At 22.7% G+C, this 12598-nt stretch overlaps 1 protein-coding gene across 1 annotated transcript in view; it reads right to left on the bottom strand.

Annotated features, from left to right (window-relative positions):
- Nucleotides 1–12598, bottom strand: part of LOC129615867 (tyrosine-protein kinase Btk29A) — a 91784-nt gene that overhangs the window by 78138 nt on the left and 1048 nt on the right. The window lies entirely within an intron of this gene.

Below are 12598 nucleotides of genomic sequence, written 5' to 3' on the forward strand. Positions count from 1 at the left end.
ACATATTCAAAATTTTCATTACATAAATCGAAAAAAAATAATAGGAAAACATCTGCCTGTATAAATACATACATTTTCTCACCCACCAATTCCTCAACACTGTTCAATTTATTTCTTGATACTTAAATACCACTTAAATATATTAATTACCTTATATTTAAATTGAATAAACAAACGTGTTAATCAACCATATGTCTAAAAAAACATACACAATAATTTATCATTAAAAAAAAACTCAATTAAATTATCATCATTATGAAAATAAATAATGATAATGATAACACATTCTTTAGCGTACACAAAATCATTCTATGAATCTGTCAAAACAGAAAGAAAAGAAGAAGTAAAACCTTGCATATTTCGTAGATGACATGAAATCCTTTTTCTTTTTTCCAAATTTTTGTTGTTCTTTATATTCCTCTTCCTATATATGTACATATTATTATTATAAAATTTATAGACCGTAATAGTGTTGTAACACTATTGTGTTATTAAAAATTCTATTTACTAATCAATATTATTCTTCTTTCCAAAGAGAAAACAACAAGATAACAAAGAACCAAAAAACAAAAATTAAAACCATTGATGAACAAATTTATGGAATAGTTTAAGGTCTTGTATAAAGATATCATGAGAAGCACTTTGATGGTACCTACCATATAGTAACCGAAATTCCAATAATATGAGTCATAATATTTTGAAATCATTGGCATACAAAAAAAAAGTCTACTTATATTATGCATAAAGCATTATTTAGGTAAACAAAATGATGTGCGTACATTTAATATACATATACATACAAGCATGCACTTCTGAAGAATTTAATATTCCGGTATAATTAACTACCTATACATATATTTCATTATCAGTATTGAACCTACGGGTATATAAGTAAAAAATTATGTTATGCATACCTGAATTTATATAGAATATTTCTTTGTTTTTTTTTTTAACGGTATCATAAATTTTATAAATTAAATTTGGAAAATTAGCCGAAAAAATATTAAGGTATAGAGTGACACATTGCGATATCAAAATTTTATTCAGAATTGTGCCACACATTAACAGTGTTCAAGTCACTGTTAAATCATTTGTAGCGAAGGATTAAAAATTGAGCAGTCTATTAAAAATATCAATAAGACTCAAATACTATTATGTTATGCAACTATTTTGAAATATGTACATATGTAAGTACATCACGCGGCACATCATGGTCTTGTAGATTTGAATTGAGTAAAATTTATAAAAATTTTGATATTCTATAACTGAATGATAAATTTTTAATACCCTTTTTAGATTACATTTAAATTGTGAGGCAATAAAAAAATTTTTTTTTTCTTGGAGACGGCAACAATTTCTATATCTTTTCTATTTTTGATATCTTAATGTTGGATAAAATTTTTCCTACATAATTAGTAGAATTTTTACATTAGGTCCTACTAAATTATTTTTATTTTGTTCTTGGTGTTAAAAAGTAAATAAGTAACTAGATTTTTTTTAACGAAAAAAAACGTATTTCATAGTATAATTTTGTGTTTCTAGAGTAAAAATTAATTAACCTTTATTTTCTAACTTAAATTTACTTTTAACTCTTACATTATCTCTTACATTATACATTTCCTCTTGGCCCATAGAATCTTTTTTGATTTACGATTCAGTTAAATGAGAAGGGACCACAAAGTCCCGCTTGAAGAACTTTAGCTTAAACCGGGCCACACCCTCACATTTACATAGCAAATGGTTAGTCGCCTCATCTTTTCAAACAGAAACGACACAGCTCACTCTCCACCTTGCCCATTCTTTCCAGATGAATCATGATGAGACAAGATCCAGTGAATATTCCAATGCGCCATTTCTTGGTACAAACCCCACCAACCATTCTTAACCTCGCTAACCCAGCCATCAAGGGTGTGAAGCACTTAAGGCTCTCTTCCAACAAATAATGCACTACCCCTTCGCGAACCAGTCTTCATCAGCCTTCTCGTTCCTTCAATTTCACAAAAAATCTAATCTTAACAAAAGAATTTTTAAATAGACATTATCTCACATTTATTTCCCATCTAATCTTTGAAAAAAAGTAGACAATCAATAGAACTTCTACAAGGGCCTTTATTAAATCCTAAAGATAAAATTTTTAGAAATTTTTAAATTTCAAACATAAATTAGAAAAATATTAGATCATTTTATTAAAACAGAATTACAGACATTCTATATTTAAGACTTGCTCGGATTTCAAACACGCATCGAACACGTTCGAATGCAACATTTGCGTATAATTACTATATACAATTATACAATATAAATTTCATTTAAAATTATTAACAGTCATTGTACTATGGATTATAAAATTACACACATCCTCACCATTTTATATACCTGTCTATCTCATGCTCTTAAAAGTTACATAACAACTCATTTAACAAATAAAAACCAAAAAAGGAATATAATTTCCTTTTATTTTAATATTGCATTACGAATCTTAATTTAGATAAAAAGTTTTGCGTTGACATATGAAATAATTGCAAACATATATATATATACATATATACAAATAATAAGTACATATGCACTTGAATGATATAAAAAAATAAAATTTAGTTACCACACAACATACAATATGGTGTTCTAATGTAATGAATTTAATTATAATCTAGTTGAGTATAAAATAATTAAATATGAACACGCACACCCTTTAATCAAATGAAATATAACTCTATAACTTATATATATACTTATACACAATCTGTATATTATATTTGTGATTATATCACTCTCTTGTATTCATGTCTCTCTAAAATTAATTCTTATATCTTTCTTTTTTCAAATTCATTCACCGCTTTTTACTTATGATATATAAATGTATGTGCTTCATCTGACTATACAAAACAACATTAACCATATTATTTTATTATTTATTTTTTAACTAACAAAAACGCACATTTTGACTTTTTCCGTATACATGTACCTACATAGAAAAATAAGACCAAAAAAATATCCTTGTCTGCAAAAAAAAAAACAGTATACGTACACATTCATACTTTATCTATTACAAAATAAATTATGTAAGTATCTTTATGTATTATATAATACTCCTATCCCGCTGTTAAATTTTAATATCATAAAAAAGGATAATGAGAAATAATACTTGTATACAATTTTTATTTATAAAAAGAAACTAAAAATGCTAGAGCACTTATTAACATTTTAGCAGGAATAACAAAAATAAGTAAAAGAAAAACTAGAAAATGAAATGCTAAAACAAAATAACTAGGAGTTTCTTCCATTATATTGTATTTTATGGCAAGAAAAGAGGAAATTTCATGTCATTTTGGGTGGGGCGCCTTAACACAACATATTTCAAATCATATTATGAAGTCATGACTTATATCGTAAATAACGTGAGTACCTTTAGTACCTGCACATTAAATAGTTGCATAAATTTCATAAATTTTTTATTGTAGAAAATAGGAAAATCAACAACAAAATATTCATTAAAAATATAAGAAACTTAAAATATTGGAGATTTTTCATCTGTAATATGAAACTATGGACTAAATATGTACTTATAAGAGAGAATTATTGCATTACATTAAATTATTAATTAACAAAATTGTAACGAAATATCAAGTATGTACAGCATTCATAGGAAGAAAGAAGAAACGAAACAAACTAGAAATGAGAAAATTTTTCAATAGAGAAATAATTACAATCGATACCATAGGATTTTTCAATTTTCAATTCTCATACTTCTAGTACTCAATAACAACTACAAAAAAAAAATTGTCCCCTTTTTTTTTGTGCTCTCTTCTTTTATGTATTCACAGAAAATGTAAACAAAAGTAACTTTTTCAATGACCTATGAATAGTCAATCAAACTAGGTAAGTAATATTGATGTGCGACAAAACTGACAATAGTAAAAAAAAATATACTGTTACATTTTGTTGTACATACATATGTATTTTATTATCGAACTGTCAAATATTTTGTAAATAAGTATGTAAAATAAAGTGATATTTTTTTCTCATTTACTTAATTTTTTAATTTATTAATGTAAAATGTTGCATACATTTAGGAGGATTTTTTTTTTAGAGTATGTATAGTAGTATCCCGCATTGTAAGAAACAAAAGATTTGACGATTTTATCGAGTTTCGTAATGTAACTCAAAAACATTTTACAATTTTACGCAATTTTTAGTTTTCAAACACGTTTTGAAACTGAAGAGAAGAAGAAATTGTAATTAAATATAATTTAAGTGTTCATATAAAACTGTTTGTTTGCTAAAACGTAATATTTTCTACTACTTAATGTACTACACTAAAAATTCAGTTAAATGTGTAATTAGTCTAAATAATACCATTAGTTTTACATTTTTGCTTTTATATACATATAAAAAGATCAATAAAATTTATGTCTAAAAAATACCAAAGACTGAAACTTGATATTTTGTAAATTTTAAGGAATATTTTGGCTACAATATAAGGATGCAAAAGGAACAGAATTTTGTCATATCTCATATAAATTTTAACAATTTTTAAAATTTCCGATCAAAAAATTCTAAAATAACCTGAAGCAATTTCCAAAACAACAAGAAAAAATTTTTTCATTTAAAATTTAATAAAATTCATAAACTATAAAATAATAATTTGAATAAAATAGTAAGTGACTACGTCTGATACTCACAAGTTCTACTTAATAAGTACCTATACTCATACGAATAGTATGTGATTCTTGAAAAATTCTTCTTCACTTTTGTTATAACAATTAGGATGTCAATAATGTTTTTATTAAAGTAGGTAATTAACAGATTGCCTTAATACTTAGCCAACTATTCAAAAAATATATGCAAAAATTAAATAGGTAAGTAGGTGTAATATGGGTTTCATATATAAAAAGTAACCATATATATTTTTATTGGAAGTAACTATACTTATATACTCTTAAGCATGTAAAAAGAAAATTAAAGATAATTATGTATTATTCTTTCTAAAAGAAAATTTTTTATTGTATATTCATACATACATACATATGTAAAATATTACATGAAAATTTCATCATAGAACAGTAAGTATAGTTATTATTATACTATTGTATCGTATTATTATACTTATGAATAAAACCGATAGAACTTTCTTAACTTTATTAGTTGCCCTTAATATATTGCAACTCTACAAAATAGAAAATTTTATGCATGTAGTTAGGAAGAAGAAAAAGAAATATAACTATTAAGTAAAGTACAAAATGACACAATTTCCATTTTTTTTTTTTATTCCCCAAGTAGGTAACTACTTACCTACCTTGTATTCATAAATGTTCTTTTTATCATAATAAACAATATTATTGTGTACTTAGTTACATATTGTTATACATAACATATATACATATATAATGATCAAAGCAAATATAAATATGTAATTATGTGTATACACTTGAATAATATGCATGTATATCCTTTCAATTGAAAAAAGCATTGTAAAAATCAATTTTCTCTACTTTATTTATATTGAAACACTAAGAAAGCATGTACTTGATTCCTTTTGAATCAATCATTATGAAAATATACAAAAGAAATTACACCTTATCAATTAATATATAAAAAAAAAAACTAATAAAAAATTAATAAATTGAAAAAATTTAAAAAAAAAAACATAATTTATAATTAACGAACAATTCTATAATAAACTGTTATAATTATGTATAACAGTTTATTAAGTATAACAGTTTATTAATAATTATAATTAAATATAACAGTTTATTAAGTATAACAGTTTATTAAATATAACATAACTGTTATATTTAAGTATAACAAATTTCGGTATAATCAGAAATGCTAACCGTTTTAATAATTAACGTTTATTTGACATTATAATGAGAGTTACAAAAACCGATCTAAGTACTTATATGTTGTACTGATTTGCATTCGTTTGGTGAAATTTCAAACTTTGCAGATTAGTAATAAAATTAGAAAAATTATAAGTGACAGAAATTCCTAATTTGCAAAAATGCAGCAAACGATAATAAAATTAGAGTAGATTTTTTTTCAAATAATCAAGAAGAAATAAAAGAATGTTGGCCTTCTTTTAAGGGGTTTGACGCTATTTGGAGTTTGAATATATGGATCCAATATTTTTACAATTGACGCTAACCGAACTAAGTCGGTATAACTATTTTTACAATTATTACATTTTTGTAAATTATTAATACCTTTATAATTGAACCGAAATTTGAAATTGGACCTCTTCATTTAAGAGCTCTGATACCATAAAAATTAGTATAATATTTTGAATGGGTCAGTTTGAATTAATGTCAAATATCCTTTGTTGTACATATGTATGTTTAAAATTTGAAAAATTACTACCAATTTGCGATTAATAACCGATTGTGACAATTTAATTTTTAATAATTTATACTACTTACATATAACATATTTGTTATACAAAATTTAATACTTTAATAAATATAATTTGCATAATATCTTGTTTAAGAACAGTTTCATAAAAAATGTTAAAAGTTATTAAGTTATTATACAGGAAGTGAACTGTTTTTTTTTTTTTTTGTCGACATAAAAATTGATATCATATTCGACCCAATTTTGAGGATGTATAATAGAATGATTGACAAACTAAGATAATTATTATAAACTATTTAAAAAAAATAAGTACATTATTTATACACATAAACATACATACACACAAACACATTCAATTTATCTCCTACGCAAAATGTATAACAATTTTTAACATATATATGTACATATTTAAAAATTTAAATACACATATTGTATTATATAAATATAAATGTATGTATATAGGATGTAATATTATAATTTACGAACAATTTTAAATAATAATGAAATATTATATTAAAGGGAATACAATACGTATATAGTTTATGTATGTAAATAAATAAATAACAATATACAATAATTGTATATATATAAGTAATAATTATTGCTTTTTTCTCAATGAAAAATATTTCAGAATATAAATTCATCTTTTTCTTATATTGTATACTTACACAATGTTATACAAAATACATTTACATATTATTATAAGTAAGTATGTCTGTATGAAAATATTACAAAATTCATTTAATTATTATTATATTATTTATATAATATTTTTAAAAAGGATAACTGTTATATTATTTGAATATTACAAAAAATTAATATTTAATTTTTAATTTTCACTCTTCTTTTTGAATATTATATACAAAAATTCAAGAAAGAATTTCAAAATAACAAAAGTATGTATTTTTTTTTTAATTTTAATATCAAAAATATAAATTAATTAATTATATATATTAAGTATAAAAACATGTTAATTAACAATAAATTTTTAATATTTAATAATTATTTTTCATAAAATAGTTTTATTATATTAAAATACAAAAAAAGTCTTTTATTCACATAAGTTATAAAAAATTTTTGTAATATTAAGAAGCTTTTATATTAATTAAGAATTAAGTATATTTAGTAATTAATCTTAAATGAGTACTTGTATTACAAATAATAATATTAGAAAAAACTATTATACGATGTTCACTTTTTAATTTAGACTTTTTCCACTCTCATCAATTCACTTCTCTCAATCATTTTTTTATGCACACTATTTTGTTCTATTAGTTTAAATAATATCCTTTCTTTTCTGTTATACATATACAAAAAATGCTTAGGTATATCGTATGATATTTAATAAATTCTGTTATATTTTTTTTTTCCTAATTATTATTTATTGTAAAAATTTTGTAAAAATTGTTTTAATAGAAAATTTAATTTTATATTTTAAATATTTATTTTCAGTATAATTTTTTTTCTATTTTAATAAATTTGTGGTCTTTTTTTAAAAATTTTTAATAAATGTGGTCAAAACTAAACACTAGTTTATATGAAAAATTATTTCGAAAAAAAAGAACACTATAATAAAGGACCACAATGTTTCCAAAGAAAATTGATGATATTTTTTTTGTATTTTTTAAATGGTGACCTAGAAAAGGATGTGAAATTATTTATTTTGCAATTTTCTGTTTGCTTTCTCTTAATTATTATTAAAAATTATTTGAAAATTTTTGCAATAATTGCTGTTTTTTAAATTTGTAAAATAAAAGCACTCAAATTTTTAAGTAAATTTCACTCAAATTTTATTTTAATTTTTTATTTCTGAATTACTCAATTTTTATTAAATTTTATTAAAAATAGAAAAACACAATATTAGATTTAATTATTTTTATTAATTAATTATTTTTATTATTATTAATATTATGGAAATATTTTTTAAAGAAATTAATTGTTCTGTATTTGAGTAGAAAAAATAATTATTATTTATTTTAAAGTATAGCGGACGTTCAACTTTTCCATTTTCTTTTTCTACGCAATAAATTATTCCCTTTTCCTTTTTGTTTTTTTTTATTCTCCAATAATTTTCTCATATCAACGTATACAAAACGAATATATGAGGGAGCCTTTATTTTTTTTCTGTATTTCAATGTAGTTGATTTTATTTTACATTTTTTTTAGGGATAATAGAAAAAAAATAAGAAGAAAAGACAAAAAAAAAACACAATATTTCTACTTTTCTCAATAAGTAGGAATAAATACAAAAAAAAAGAGAAGAAAATCACTGATTTTTTGCCATTATTTTTAAATAAAAACGAGAAAATAGAATAATAGAGAGTTGTGATAGAGAAAAAAAAAATTGTATACATGTGCGTATGTATGTTTGCTGTTAGCCGTATGGGGTAACTATTATGTATGTAAAAAAAAAATCGTTTTAGAGACTAGAAAAAATTTACAAATCAAATGAGAAAAAAATTTTTTTTTTAGATTGAAACTAAATGAATGTAAAAAATATTTTTTTCGTGACAAAAGTACCCACATTCGATTTCTGCTTTTTACTCTCGTATTATGTATCCTTCTAATATTTCCTAAATTTTTATAGAGCTAGATTCCAATCTTTTCCAGTCTTTTTATAGAGCTAGATTAATATATGGGAACATAATCAAGTCAAATTTGATGAGCTAATTCTGATTTAATTGAGTCTAGTTCTAAGTTAAAAATGCATCAGCAGCAGTCTATTTTTTGTTACTGTAAAATATACTAATGCAAAAAAATCTGTCTTCAGTTTTCCGAATGTTAAAATTTCGCAGTTTTCCGGACGCTCTGAAGAAACACAAAATTTACAGCATAAAAAAAATTAAAATTATCGTACTCTGCTACAATGTTTTTTATTTTTTTGTAACATTTGCCACGATTGTTTATAATAACATGTTGCAAACATATTTATATACATATGGAAAAGAAGTTATACTTGAACAACTTAATTCTTGTTATTTACTAAATTTTGGTTTTGTTCAACAAATTTATTGATTAACTATAGCATTACAAGAATTTCAGAAACTTAAATATGTTTATACGAATATGCGAAGGTTGTTAATTTCAGATTTTTAATCTTTTTAATCTTCTAAACTAACAAGATTTACTAATTTGAATTTCATTAAAGAATTATTAATTTATTTCGGAGAAGGCGAGAAATCATCCCTTCAAAAGATTTTAAATTATTTGACGCTATTGTTTTTAAAATTTCCTATAATATAGTAAAAAGAGAGAATATTGTTTTATATATAAAAAAAATATTATACATTAAAAATACAATAACAAATAATAAGTGTACAGTTAAAAATTTTGCAGAGTTTATGCAGTAAGAGCGACTTAAATTTCATTAATTAAATACCACCGAATGGAATTCAAAACAAAAACAATAATGAAGATACAAAAGAATAAGAGAATAATAAAATTTTTATTTATTCTATTAAAATTGGTATAGAACAAAAAAAAAAAATTATTTTATTAGAACAAGAAAACGGAAAGTTTCATTTAGAAATTTTAATATTAGAGTGTGTATGTGTGTGTATTTTCTATACTTATGCTTGTAATAAATATACATTTATACAAAAATGTACTCAATTATATAATAAAATTATGTATTCCTGTAATGTACAGGGTGATATATATATATATATATATTCATATATATACATTCATATATATATATATTAATATTTAATATTATATAAGTATTTTTGTAGGACCATTTTTTCTTTAATGTTTTTTTTTTTGCAGGAAATCCGGCAAAAAAAAAAAAAAGAGAGACAGCCTAGTCAAAACAAAAATATTAGAAGTTTTATTTATGGTTTTTATTTTAATGAATAAAAAACAAAAAAATATTTTATTTTTTTCTTTTTGATTTCCTCATTTAAGTATTTTATTTTTTTTCGAATAATTTTGATATTAAAATAATTTTAGATTAATTGCATTTATTTTTTTTTATAAAATAAAATTTAATAATTTTAATACTTTTTGTTTTCTAATGAAAGCACAAAATATGAAATAAATTCAATAGTTTCCAAATATTTAACCAAATTTCGATAATTTTTTATTCACAATGAAACTGCACAATTTAGTTGCCATTTTTTTTTATTTTAATTTTCTTTCTTAATTTTGTAAAAAATCTTAAAAACATTAATTAGCCAAACTTATTATAATTATTTTTTTATTTTCTTCTAATTGAATTGAAAATATTTTTTTATTTATTAAAAATTTATTTTCTTTTTTATTATTAATTAAATTTTATAGTTCGACCGCATTTGACAAAAAAGATGCGACTGAAATTTTGTTATTTACTAAAAAAAAAAAAGGAAAAACAAAATATATGACAATATCAAACATAAGAACACAATCAGTGTTGCCACTTTGACCCAAAAACTACCCTATTTGTTCATGTTTGAAATCATTTTAGCTCTGCAGTCAATTTTTTCTTGTACTTAATCGTATTTATATCTTGAAATTTTTCAGACTTCATACAAAAAACGAAACTACAGTAGGCTAGGTTACTTATCTAGTAAACTCAATGACGTAAGAAATTGGTTCATGGTTATCTACAACATTATACACCAATCCTATGCTCCTTCCAGGAGCGAAATAGGATAAAATACAAAAAACTTGTTGGTATACAAAAGACAGTAGTCAGCCCAATATAAAATTTCAATTAAAAAACTTGAATTTTAAATTAATTTTAGAATTAGACTGCAATTTAGAATTAGACAGTGTTTTATCTTCTAAAATTAAGTACTTATATTCCTAGTTTTGGCTTTTTTTACTTAAATATTTGGCCCTGAATGGCAATCCTGTACACAATTACATATTAAATTTTGTATTTTATAATGGAAAAATTTCATATCTCCTCTCTGTAAACATAAATTTTCCTTACTTAATATGTTTATGTACATATATTAGATGAGTGCATGCGCACATATTTTGTTATGATTTGAGAACAAAAATTGAAAAATAGGAAGAACCAGAAAAAGTTGAAAAATCTCCAAATAAGTACAAATATTTTTTTTTTTTTTGTGTTTTTGTAATTTCCAAACAAGGAAAAATAAAAATCTGATATAATAAATCTGTAAAATACAAAAGGGAATAAATGAGGAAAATAAGTAGGAAAAGAAATTTTGTCCTATGGTCCTATATAGTTATTTATGCCTACTTGTTTTGTATTTAGCAAGATTTTGTATTAAATAGCAAGAGAAAACAAAAAAAAAATAACAAACTACCTTAGTACTTTACTAAAACATACTTTTATCCCAAATTCCTATTTTTTTCTATATTTGTTTTTTCATCGATACTTAAATAAAATTTATTATTCAACTAAAGGAGTGGAATATTTAATTTTTTACTTCCGTTTAAATATTAAAATAATTGTAATATGATTCAATAGACTTTTGGTATTTACTTATCCCTAATAATTTTGTTAACAATCACATTTTAGATAAAAATATAATTAAGATCTATGAAAATATAGGAGAATTGTTGATAAATAATAATAATTATAATTTTATTTAAAAAAAATATATATATATATAGATACATATGTAAGTAGAACTATATTATTTGCGCATGTAATATCCTACAGGACTAAATTCAAAAATAAAGTTGACGATAAACTTTTACAAAAAAAAAAAAAACAAGTCTCCTACTTAGTCCTTTTGTACAATATTGAATAATTTAAACAGGTAAATAATTAATAACTCTTCTCCAGGCTTTTTAGAATTTAAAATATTTGAAAATTTTCCAAATTTCATTTTCCCCATTTAAAATTTAAATTCTTAAAAATATTATAAAAGAAAATATTGATGCAAAAATTTCTTAATATTGATATAAATCGTATTGAAGCTGTGTAGAGGGGTTTCTTTGATTTTGCTCTTGGTGATATGGATTGGTTGAATCCATTTTTTTGTTTTTCTTTCACGGGGACCGAGGACCTTAGGTCCTTCTAACGTCGACCCGTAAGATCTTTTGTGATTCCTATCCCCATTTACATTAGCCCTACACCTAGACCCCTGAAAAACCGCACTATGGCAACTACATCAAGCTACGAGGTCTTTACCGAGCTATCGAATCCATTTATAGAAGTCCTTTATGAAAGTACGTACCGTTTTTATTCATCAATTTGTCGTGGGTAACATGATTGCCACGGTTTTATTAGATCAAATTTCTTATAGCGAGAATTCCAATAATTTAAGGTCGGTTGAGCTTTTCAATATTA

This window comes from Condylostylus longicornis, unplaced genomic scaffold (genome assembly GCF_029603195.1).
Source record: "Condylostylus longicornis isolate FDR11 unplaced genomic scaffold, ASM2960319v2 ptg000153l, whole genome shotgun sequence".
NCBI lineage: Eukaryota > Metazoa > Arthropoda > Insecta > Diptera > Dolichopodidae > Condylostylus > Condylostylus longicornis.